Source organism: Patella vulgata, chromosome 9, assembly GCF_932274485.2.
Source record: "Patella vulgata chromosome 9, xgPatVulg1.2, whole genome shotgun sequence".
Taxonomy (NCBI): domain Eukaryota; kingdom Metazoa; phylum Mollusca; class Gastropoda; family Patellidae; genus Patella; species Patella vulgata.
In genome coordinates, this window is record NC_065887.2 from 17,237,927 (window position 1) to 17,250,042 (window position 12,116).

Genomic DNA, 12,116 nt, shown 5'->3' on the forward strand with positions numbered 1-12,116 from the left:
GCCCCAGTTCTAGCAAGAGACTCGAGGAACGAGGCTAGACATATTGCACCAAACCAAACGGCATATGTAGACTGGAATAACCAGACGCTAGGAATTTGCATTCGCTGGCTTATTTCACGGAACATAACTGATTTGAAATTAGAGTAAAAACGGAAACGATTGAATGTAAATCAGTTTATATACATTCATATTACAGTATTATATGAGTTGTGACCCACTTGTGTCAATTTCTAGGTCCCAAATGTTAGCGATTTAGCTCCTTTAAGTTTCACTGAATATTTTGATTGAATTGAAGTCTACCGTTATTACTTTGATATTGTCGTCTTCTTAGTCAAATGCTAAATAATTAATTTGGGTGCCTTATAGCGTGGATTAAGTCGTAGGAAGTTCGATATTTTGCGAAAAATGAAAATGACGATCAACAGCTTTAAGGGATAGTCCTGCTTTTCAGTTTAAATTTTAAAAAAAAGCTTTGTAATTTGCTAACATAAAATAATTGATTCCAAGAAGCCAGACAACAAGTTAGATCCGCGTCTATTCACCCAGAGAAACCGGATATTCTCATCCTGGAGTTATTTTCATTTAATGCGTTCCACCCTTCATACTAATTGCGATATGTAGCTTAACTGAAGTTGGTTCTGTAAAAGAAATGAACAGAATACATGAAACAGATTTTCGTATGTGGCTCCGTGGGTGGGGCACTGGCTCTCTATCTTTGGATGCTAGTTCGCTAACCTGGGGGTCCGGGGATCTATCCCAGTATCTCCGAGAAAGTTTCCCTATGTCACTGATGAGGGACGGGGGACCTGAAAAGGAACATCTTCTAGTCCAAATAAACCGTATACACGTTGACAGTTGAAAATTCGCTATATGAGTAGACCCAACCATGGGCAGACTTGTAAGTGGTGTAGGTGTATCATGAAATCAATTCACTCTTTTTCGTTATTTTTTTTATATGGTTATAGACATACACATTTTTTTAACGAACTACAATGATTCGGGTATCTTATAATATCCCTTTATTTTGTTTTCATACGGATGTAAAATGTTTATTAATAAAAGCTTTGAAAGATAATATCAACAATATTCAGATCATTACTTTACGGCATCCTAGTAGAACCGAATGGTGGGTAGGGCTGTTTTAAAATTATTAAAGCACGTATCATCTTTTTAAAAATAAAATATAATGTAATATTTTTAAAGGGTGTCACGATATTAAAGACGCTGGCTCAGTAACCAGGAGATATCACTTTGGTGAAAGCTATTTTGCACACATAACCAGGAGAGCAGAAATGAAATGAAATGGGGTTTAACGTCCTACTGTTTTGCTCCTAAAATGGGCTAATGAAGACGGACAGTGTGCTATGAGGGAAATTTTGCCCGGGCAGCGGCACTACGACCTACTCTTATATCGAATTCCAACTGCCAAGGGATCTTTTACGTGCATGCCAAACTGTACACGGGACCTCGGTTTTTCGTCCCATCCGAACGACTAGACAGCTGTCCTTGTCAGGCCCTCCATCCTGCATCACTGGCAAAAGGGGAAACCACGCCGGAAAATCTCGATAAACTTTCTCGGCTAATGCAGGGATCGAACACCCGACCTCCAGGCTAGCGAGCCAGCGTCTTACCCACTTAGCCACGTGATCCCCACCAGGAGAGCAGGGGTTCAGGGGTTCGAATCGGTTTTTGGTCTAGAAAGTTCCTCGGTTGATGGGCGTAAAATAATCCTTTGCAGTTGGAATTCGAAGTAAGAGTAGGGACTAGCACCGCTGTCCGGGCAAAATTTCCCTCACAGTGCACTTCACGGCGTGTGCCCGCCCTTATTAGTCCGGATGGAACAGAAAAGTAGGACTTAAAACCCTATTTCATTTTATTTCACCACAAATATATTTTTCACACCCTATTTCAGCCACGCCCTGTTTTTAATGAAATAAAATGGGGTTAAGTCCCCGTTTCTTCTGCACCGACTGGGCTATTGAAGAAGGACATTTGTTTTTTGGTTGATTTTTTTTATCAAACGATATCCACATAATATGTTTCGACGTATACCAGGGTCCTAATGGTACACTTCTATACCCAAACATATTCTAAACATACAACGTTATATCCGTCTTTAGGGGGTTGGATGGCTAAATGGTTAGCCCGTGCGCGCTGTATCATAAAGTCTATCATTGAATCAACTGGCGTGGTTTCGATTCCCCGGTTGTACGTGGCAATCAGTAGGGTCGCCTGTCCAACCTCATGGGTTTTCTCCTGGTCCTCAGGTTTCCTCCCGCTGCTAAAGACCCCTACGCACAAGCGAATTATTGAAATAAAATTAAACCATATGTTAGTCCCGAAATGACCTAGTTTTTGTTGAGTGGACGTTAAACCCCATTTCTTTCTCTATACATATATCCATCTTTAAGTTATAAAGAAAATTGTTTATGTCACGTATCAGGATTCTTATTGCTGAACATCTGTACAATATCATTTAAATATATAAACCTTAAAATAAATATCACTGTATACTTGTGATTAATGATAATCTATCTATATATTTGTGACTGTCGTTTGTCTGTCTGTCTGTCTGTCTGTCTGTTCGGGGTTGGCGGCTACACTAGGTCTGCCCCGAGTCTGAAATTTGGGGTATAGGGGTAGCTCGGACCGGGGAGTAACATAGGCCAGGTGGCGTTAGTCTACCACTTCCGGTTTCGGAGTTATGACCCCTCGAGCGAAGCCGGTCTGTTCGGGGTTGGCGGCTACACTAGGTTTGCCCCGTGTCTTAAATTTGGGGTATATGGGTAGCTCGGACCGAGGAGTAACATAGGCCAGGTGGCGTTAGTCTACCACTTCCGGTTTCGGAGTTATGACCCCCGAGCGAAGTCTGTCTGTTCGGGGTTGGCGGCTACACTAGGTCTGCCCCGAGTCCGAAATTTGGGGTATAGGGGTAGCACGGACCGGGGAGTAACGTAGGCCAGGTGGCGTTAGTCTACCACTTCCGGTTTCGGAGTTATGACCCCCGAGCGAAGCCGGTCTGTTCGGGGTTGGCGGCTACACTAGGTCTGTCCCGAGTCTGAAATTTGGGGTCTAGGGGTAGCTCGGACCGGGGAGTAACATAGGCCAGGTGGCGTTAGTCTACCACTTCCATTTTCGGAGTTATGATCCCCGAGCGAAGCCGGGTATCCTGCTAGTATATTGATATAAACAATGTACTCTATAGATCTATAAGCTTTTCACTAGCGTTGTGAACAATAACTGTTATAAATATCTGTATAGTAATCATTATAAACTTCTGAATAAAATAAAATATTGGTATAATATTTTGAATAACTTTATTAAGTCATTAAATTACGGTGGCTGATAATGGAAGTTTGAATAACGATCAAATTTGGTTATAATCTTTTGAATAACTTGAAATGTTCTGATTTACGCAACAGAATGAATAGATATATAGCTTGATTTCGAGAAGATAAGAGTAACTGTACAATATCGTTATAAACCACGTTGTCTTGGGAAGTATGGGCCTGGCTCGCTAACCAGGATGTCCAAGGTTCGAACCCGGTTTTAGCTGAGCAAGTTCCTTGGGATTGTCCTGTTTTGTTTTCCTTTGTTGTCGGTGATGCAGGGCAGATGGTTTGACAAGGAAAGGCATCTAGTCGTTGGAATGCTACAAAAAAACAGAGCAATAGCACAATGCATGGAGTATGCCGCCTTCAGGCTGCAATATTGTTGCAGCGAACTTGTCTTGTCCGCCTCTACAATTGATACACTCTTCGAGGCTTTGCGCATGTAAAAATAGCTTCAAACGCACAATTCTCAACACAGTTTGTATTGAAATAAGTAATTCTATCACAAATACATGTAATAAAGAGGGAGGCAGTAAAATAGTTACCGAACAGTTTTTCTTTGGGGTACTGGGTTCTGAGTTGTACAGGACGGCGTGACATCGCCCATGTGAAATCTCGCCAAATATTGCATCGCATTAAACCCGCCCATCTCTTATAAGGATTTGTTACTACGAACCACTACTACGAAAGAACATAAATATGGACATGAACTCCATACATGTATATGGAAAGTAGCGTTTGATCACGTACGACGTAGTGCGCACGCTTTTTTTTATGGCTGCTGAATGGTTAGCGTGCACGCGCTGTATCATAAAGTCTGTCATTGAGTCGACTGGCGTGGTTTCGAATCCCCGGTTGTACGTGACAAGGAGTAGGGTCACCTGTCCAACCTCGTAGGTTTTCTCCGGGTCCTCCGGTTTCCTTCCACTGCTAAAGACCCCTACGCGCAAGCGAGTTGTTGAAATAAAATTAAACCATATGTTAGTCCCGAAATGACCTAGTTTGTGTCGAGTGGACGTTAAACCCCATTTCTCTCTCTCTCTCTTTTTTTTATGGCTGGGCGATCTTTTTAAGTTGGAAAGGAAAGAAAGATCGCGCAGCCGTGGAATTTGATCAAATCATAATGTTATGGGTTAAGGTTGGTTTATTATATGTTTGGAGTCAGTTTAATTGAAAATGAAGGGAGTTATAGGGAAGTAACATTTTTGTCATCAAATTACGACAAAATTTGCCCAAAGGAAGTCTATTGGCTGGAGCAAGATGGAAGACATCAGTAGTGGAGCCATTTTTAGCCGCCTTCGTGCGGTTGATGCAGAAAAGTAGGGCGTTAGAAATTATTTATTTCATTATAGCTTCGAAGTACGATAAACAAAAGAAGGTGTGCTTATTTATATATGCACCGTGTAACTATGAATAACAGTATGCCTATTGGGGTAAATTTCTATGGAATAGTGTAGCATATCAGCGTGTATAGAGTATCAATCATAAAGCATTTCGTTACGGTTATGGGACTATCGAGCGATGTCTGTTGCAATGTTCACTACATTAGACCAATTCATGTCACCCCCACAAGTGGTCTCAATAGAGGGGTTTCACTGTAGTCTGGCATGTAGACTTTTAAAACACAAATTAAGTGACGTATCCTACTCTATCACCACCTTGTCTAACTGTTCAACACGTTGCATAATATAAGCAACACTGTAATTACATAACTGTTTGATTTATTGACAGGAATGTGAGATATATTAAACATAACTCATCACTTTATTAATTATGACATCAATTATAATTGTATTTAAACAGGCATTATGAAACAGGTAAACCTGCCTATTGCAGGTCTTTAATTGGGCCTTAAATATTATATGAATTATTAATTAGACTTTATTAACATGACAAAGACCATAATCATCCCTCGATGTCATCGGATTGCTCCGATTTTAATTAGATTAGAACGTTTCGACCATTTAAACATAGATTATACAAGAGCTAAATCTGCCAATTGCAGGTCTTTCTTTAGACCTGAAGTATTATAAAAGCTATTAATTAGACATAACAAGACCATAATCAACCCTCGATGCCATCTGATGCTTCCGGTTTTCATTAGATTTGAATCTGAATTACCGTTCAACAGTCATCGATGATTAAACGCAAAAATGGATAATCGAGACTTTTTTTTATTTTCGTCACAACGGCAACAATGCCAGTCAGGCTACAGGGTTTTTAAAATGAGTATTTTGGGGCTTAGACTGAAGTAATTTGACTGAAATTCTCAGAATATTCCCGTTACATTATCTATTTTTTAACTATTATAGTGAGAAACTGTCAAATCTTTATCTAATCTTCCATAATGTATCTTTAATAATTTAATTCAAAAATGGAGAAGCTAGACTAAGAGTCGAATAACCACAGTGCGGTGGTTGGTTAAGATCAATGCACACATCTTGTCAAGACTACAACCATTGATAACTTCGCTAAAAATAAAATAATTTGAATGAAATTTTCAATATATTCATTTTACATTATCTATTTTTGAAATATTAAAGCGAGAACGGCGAGTTCTTTATCTAAATCTTACGTAATGCATCTTCAAGGAATGAATGAAATGTAACTTTGGGCCCTACTTTCTGCACCTGGGCTAATGAAGGCCGGGCTTATAAGCCATGCAGTATTATATGAGGGAAATTTGCCTGTGCAGCTGTGTTTCCGCATAGTCGTCATCGAATTCCAACTGTCACGGATTCTTTACGTGTGAACGGGACCTCGTATTTGTCCCAATTGAACAACTACATGTTTTCCTTGTCAGGCCCTACATCCTGAGAGATGAAAACTCTCACGGAACTTATCCGACCAACATCAGGAACGAACCCATGACCTCATGGTCAATGAGCTTACACCTTTTAAGTTTCAACAAATGTCTTGTCTTCTTACACGTTTTTTTTTTTAAAAAAAAGCAGTAAAATACAACACTTTACGAATACATTTCAATACATAACACAGTTTTTGACAACGCCCGACAACATCAGGAGTATGCTAACTGCCAGCACTCATCAAACCACCATAACTATAATATTTGACACCATTTTCACCGCTTTGGTGTACAAGAATTTCAAATTTGTGGCCTTATCAAAGAATCTCCGATCTTGTTATATAATTATAATAATAGCAGCAACTATGTGGGTCCTTTCTGAAATTCAACTCGGGGTAATTATTCAACTATTAATCTAAAAGCTGTTCAGATGATTATGGTCAGCATGTTTAAACACGTTTAAGGCCTCGTAGCATTTATTCGGAATCAACAGGAATCAAGCAGAACCAGTCGGAATGTAGCTGGAACACAGAAAGAATATGATATAAAATTCTGTTAGAATACAGTCAGACTATTTAGAATGCACATCGAATGCCCCGCGAATGCGGTTCGATTGCAGCCCAAATACCGCCCGAAGTCTGGTTGGAAGGTGCCTCGAATGCTGTTACTAATTCATCTCGAGTGCATTCAGAACGCTCCCGGAATAGCAGCTGAATATGGTTCGAACGTCCAAGAATTGAACAGAATGCAGTTCGAATACTTAGAGAATGTATTTAGAGTTTACTTAGAATGTAACACGAATAGATTCCACAAGCAGTGACTTGCCGTTTCGACTCGAATGTAATAAGAATGTCCCGCATGCTGTTTTAATGCTGTAAGAATATTTAGAATGCAGCCAGAGTGCATTTAGAACACACTTCGAATGCCGTTAGAAATTTCTTCACTTCGAATGCACCTAGAAAGTCTTGAGCATGAGTAAAACATTCGGACCGGCACCAAGAATGGGCTTGAATATTTGGAGTGCACTCAGAATACAGCCAGAAGTTTTAGAATCCACTTCGAATATCCAGAAATATATACAAAGAATTTTCATTCCGACGGCTTTCCAACTCATTCCTGCTCTTGTGTGACTGGGGCTTTAACTAACTTAACAAATAAATCTGTAAAAACAGTTCGATGTTAAGCTTCGAGAAGACTCTATTTTCTAAGCTGGGTTATCGCGGCCTTCGTTTTAAAATTGTAGGCTACAAGTAATTATGTAACTATGTTAAAGATGCCTAATGCAGATCTTACGATTGGCCTCAAATGTAATATAACTCATTCATTTAAATGCCAAGCCCATACAACTAACTAGAACTTCGGGTGGTTTTGATTTTGAAAAGATTTAAATACGATTGGCAGTTAATGTTTTAATTAAAATATGGATAGTCGAGACATTGTGTATTATCGTAACAATTGTAGCAATGACAATCGAGATTACGGGGATGACTCCGCTCCGAATGAAGTAATGTTAACATATTCCCTTTCCATTATCTATTTGTTTAACAATTATGGCGAGAATTGTCAGCTCCTAATCTAAATCTGGGAGTCACGGTGCTTTGTGCATGATCTTCATCGATAGTTAGAATGACAGTGATATATCAATATGGTTTCAGGGTTGAGCAAAAAGACTTGACCTGCTCCGTGTCCTTGTTAAAGAGATAAAAAGTGTTCTACTGAAAGTGTAAAGTATATATTTGAAATCCTGTTTACTTGTCCCTAGTCACACGGAAACATAATCTAGAGAACATTTTGACCTGTCATCTTCTGTGTAGTATGTGTTCTACTCTTAGAAAAATTTACACCGTTTAAAAAAACAAATACCACTGGCTGTTTACGTCCGCTTCTACCTTGGATGATACCGTAGAATAACAGCTGTGTGAGCTGGGTGTTTATGGAGTTTTCCATCGCTGATAAATGTAGGATATGGTAAGTTACTGTATCAGCGTCTGCTTTCACCTAGGGTCACATCGCAGACTACTTAAAATCTGTCCTTCATATTTGATGAACATTCAACAACCGTTTCCCATTTACAAAGATGTTGATGATGACATTGATGATGTTTTGATAAATTGTTAAAAGACAAGAACCAAATAATAGTTTATTCTGGGGTGCCTTGATACCGTCATCAAAACCGTTGCATTGAAGAAGAATCCGTGGCCCCAGAAATTGTAAATCTTAAAACATGTTTTGGTTTTCCTTCAAATAAATGGAATAAGGCAGACATAATTAGGGTTGATATTTACATAGATGATATAACAACAACTTGATGAATGTCTACCAAGGTTTTGTTGACTGGTTACGTAAAACACACCTGAACAAATGGTCGGTTATTTGTTCTTTTTTACAATCAACAATTTCAACAATTCCATTTATTGTAGTAATGGTCTATCATTGAGGTCACTGGGGTGTAAATAAATTACGGTTCCTTTAAAATTTGACTGTATTTTCGTGTTTATAAGTATTGCGGTTTGGTTTTTTGGAGGAGTAAGGGTTTTTTGCTTCAAATTTTCTTTGGTTACTGATGATGCGTGGATACATGATATTTGGAAAGGGGTAAATGGGTGCTTGCAAAGCAAGATTTTGTTAAACGTGGTCAGATCAAATTAGTTTTGTACTTTATTACTAATTTAGGTTACATTAAAACGGTCGGTGTCAGTGGCGTTGGTATGATTGTCACAATTCGGTAGAAAATATATAAAATGTCCGACAAAGAGATAAATACAAATGTCTCTATATAAACTGCCTATAACTCAGACGCATAGACTCCCAGTATACTTTTCTTCTTTTATTTCCTTTTTTTATTGTTTTGTTGGTTTCCAGCTATAGAAATTTGCAGGTTGCTGTTCTGTTTCAATTATATGATTACCTTTTGTCAAATATTACTGCTGTCACGGTGGCTTAGTGGATAAGACGCTGGCTCGCTAGCCTGGAGGTTGGGTGTTCGATCCCTGCATTGGCAGAGAAAGTTCATCCAGATTTTCCGGCGTGGTCCCCCTTTGTCAGTGATGCAGGACGGAGAGCCTGACAAGGACAGCTGTTTAGTCATTCGGATGAAAAGAAAAACCGAGGTCCCGTGTACACATTGGCGTACACGTAAAAGATCCATTGACAGTTGGAATTCGATATAAGAGTAGGCTGTAGTGCTGTCCGGGCAAAATTTCCCTCATATCACACTGTAGCACACTGTATGGCGTATGCCCGTCTTCATTAGCCCAGTTTGGAGCGAAAAAGTAGGACGTTAAACCCCATTTCCTTTCATTTTGTCAAATATTACATTTACCAGACCACTCAGTGGAAAATCAGAGACGATCGCTCTACCCCAAGCGGTAACAATATATTGGGCTAAAACTTTAAACAGACCAGAACCAGACAACTTAAATTGCGTCTAGAATATCCCTGTGGTTTTGATAAAGGGCCAGTCCCGATAATATTTTGGAGAATAAAACTGCTTAATTTTGTGTTCAAATCTCTTAAAATCCTCAACCTTAGGGCCGAGCAACTAACTCAATAAACGTGATACGTTTTCAAACAACTTAAACCCGTTAGTCTTAATCTAGAAATTGAGACCGTTGTCCCAAGCTGAATTATGCGGTGTCTGGATAAAACCAGACTTTATTTTATAAAAAATAAGGTGCAGGTGAAATTTACCTTTCGTTATCAAGTGGGTCATGCACTGTATATAACTCCAAAGAAACGGCAATAGTTTATCAGGTCACCCAACGAAAAAAATTGACCTGAAATCGTAAAAGGGTTACGTGTCCGGATAAGCAGTTTTGACGTTCACATCTAAACGATTCAATATTTTGAGATGAAATCTTGAGACAAGGTAAATACACCATTCCTCTATATTTTGGCGCTTAAATTTCATACATACTTGGAACTTTATTTTTGAGACTCTGTTCAAATCGGAATAGTCTCTTTAAGTTGTTGCATCCATAAAAGTTTTTTTCTGGCCATGGTGCGAGTACCACGGATTAAATACAGGTGAAACCAGAGCAGAAGCCTGTAATCAGAAAATTCTCAAGTCAAGTGTGACCTGGTCTTTAGTTTAAATTATTACTTGAAATAATATGCATGGATGGGTTTATTTTAGAATTAAATTGTGCATATTTTATCTTGTGGTATCGTATGGTTATAATTTAATATACATTATTGATTTAAAGTTTGCTATGAGATTTTATATGTAGGCTTATGAATATTATTAACATGTTACATCCACCCTTTTTACCCCATATTGATTGATGTTATCTATAGTATAATATACAGTTATTTGTATTGTATTAATATATTTCACTCTTAAATATACAAAGCTAAACCACGAATTTCCATAGGTAAGTAAACAAAACAGTTCATAATTTTTAGATAATTTACCAAGCGAACTGACATGAAGTAAGGTTTAAAGTCCTACTTTTCTATACCAACCATATTAATGAAGACTGCGTCACACATTGTGCGATGATGGAAATCTGTATACAGGACTTCGGTTTTTCGTCCCATCTGATCGACTAGACACCTTTCATTGTCGGTCCTGCATCACTGACAAAGGGAAGCCACGCTGAAAAATCCTAGATTATCAGCCAACACCTTGAATTAAACCAGGCTGATAACTTGGTTAGTGCGCCCGTATACACATCTTGTATGCAAAAGATACCTCATTGTATATTTGTCATTTTTTCGGCATCTATATTATTTCAAATAAATTCCCCCACATTAACAAACCGTGATTTAGATATCTTCATCACCGAACACATTATACAGACTGGTCTTTTGATCTGTTATTAAACCGATTCGAACAGTATAGTAACTAACGGCTGCCATGTTCTAAACTCTGTCTGGAGTTCCACAAGTAATGGAAACGCTGGCCAGATAGTAGAATCATCCAACTACTTACCCCATGAGAGTGATTTGAGTAATATAGAAAATCCTTACAAACTATAATATAGTAAGTTGAATTTCTAATAGAAATATCAGTACAACCATTATTCAATTCCGTTCTGTATTATAAAAGATACGGTGAAGCGAAATGTCATTGATCTATGGCCCCTGTCATGTAAATGGTACACATTACTTTTTCTATTTTCTCTATTCGAAGTTGATCTTCCCGCTTTCTTGCTGGTCGTTAATTACAAGTCTGTTTATTGTCGGATGACGTCATGATATCATAAGACGTCCGTCGCCATCTTAACGTATTCACGAAATCTAACTGATGGATCTGTTTTAATCCGTTTGATATTTTGATTTTGTTTTCTTAATTAGATGTTAAATAATCAATCTGGGTTCATTAGCATGGATTAAGCCGTGAAAAATTTGAAATTTTCTGCAGATTTCGATATTGGCTGAAAACGTTCACACAACAATAAGTAACAAGTCCTTCTGTTCGGTCACGCTTCATTTGATTCGTGCTAACAAGAAGTTGTATATGTTTAGTTAGTAACATGTGTTACCAAATACAAATCGATGGTTTCGACTTTCTGTCACAAACTGTCGCAAACTATTGTACACATCGATTTACTTTTATTAGCGATATGAAAGTCCGGATTTACCAGACGTAAACACGTTCATAATAAATTAATATTTATATATATTGAAATATTGAAATCATTTCCATTCTAAGAATTTTAGATTTCGTTTTAATGTTCTTTTGGAATTTCAATAGCTAACCGTAAAGTTGACATCATAATGCCTGGGGTTCGTGGGGAGGGGAATGGGAGGAGTGTCTTCATTGCGGCTTGATGTCCGAGTTAAGAGAATAAATGAAGTGAATTGAAATGAAATAGGGTTTATTCATACTGGGCTAATGTAAACGGGGTTAAGAGAATAAAGCACCACGTGTGGAATGTATCTGTCTATCGGCATGCTAAAAACTCTGATGTGTGCTTGAGGTTTATTTGTAAATAATGTTGCAAGGATTTAAATACGATGGCACGCAATAGACA

General features: G+C 38.3%; 1 protein-coding gene across 2 annotated transcripts in view; it reads left to right on the forward strand.

The window, feature by feature from the left end:
- The window catches only part of LOC126832036 (innexin unc-9), a 78,062-nt gene that overhangs the window by 4,387 nt on the left and 61,559 nt on the right, over positions 1-12,116 (forward strand). The window contains exon 1 of one of the 2 annotated variants that reach the window (XM_050562730.1): positions 8,088-8,106. The exons of the other annotated variant lie outside the window; for it this stretch is intronic. The gene's annotated coding sequence lies outside the window, so the exon portion shown is untranslated. Of the gene's footprint in view, positions 1-8,087; positions 8,107-12,116 lie in introns of those variants that run through there. 2 annotated transcript variants of the gene reach the window in all.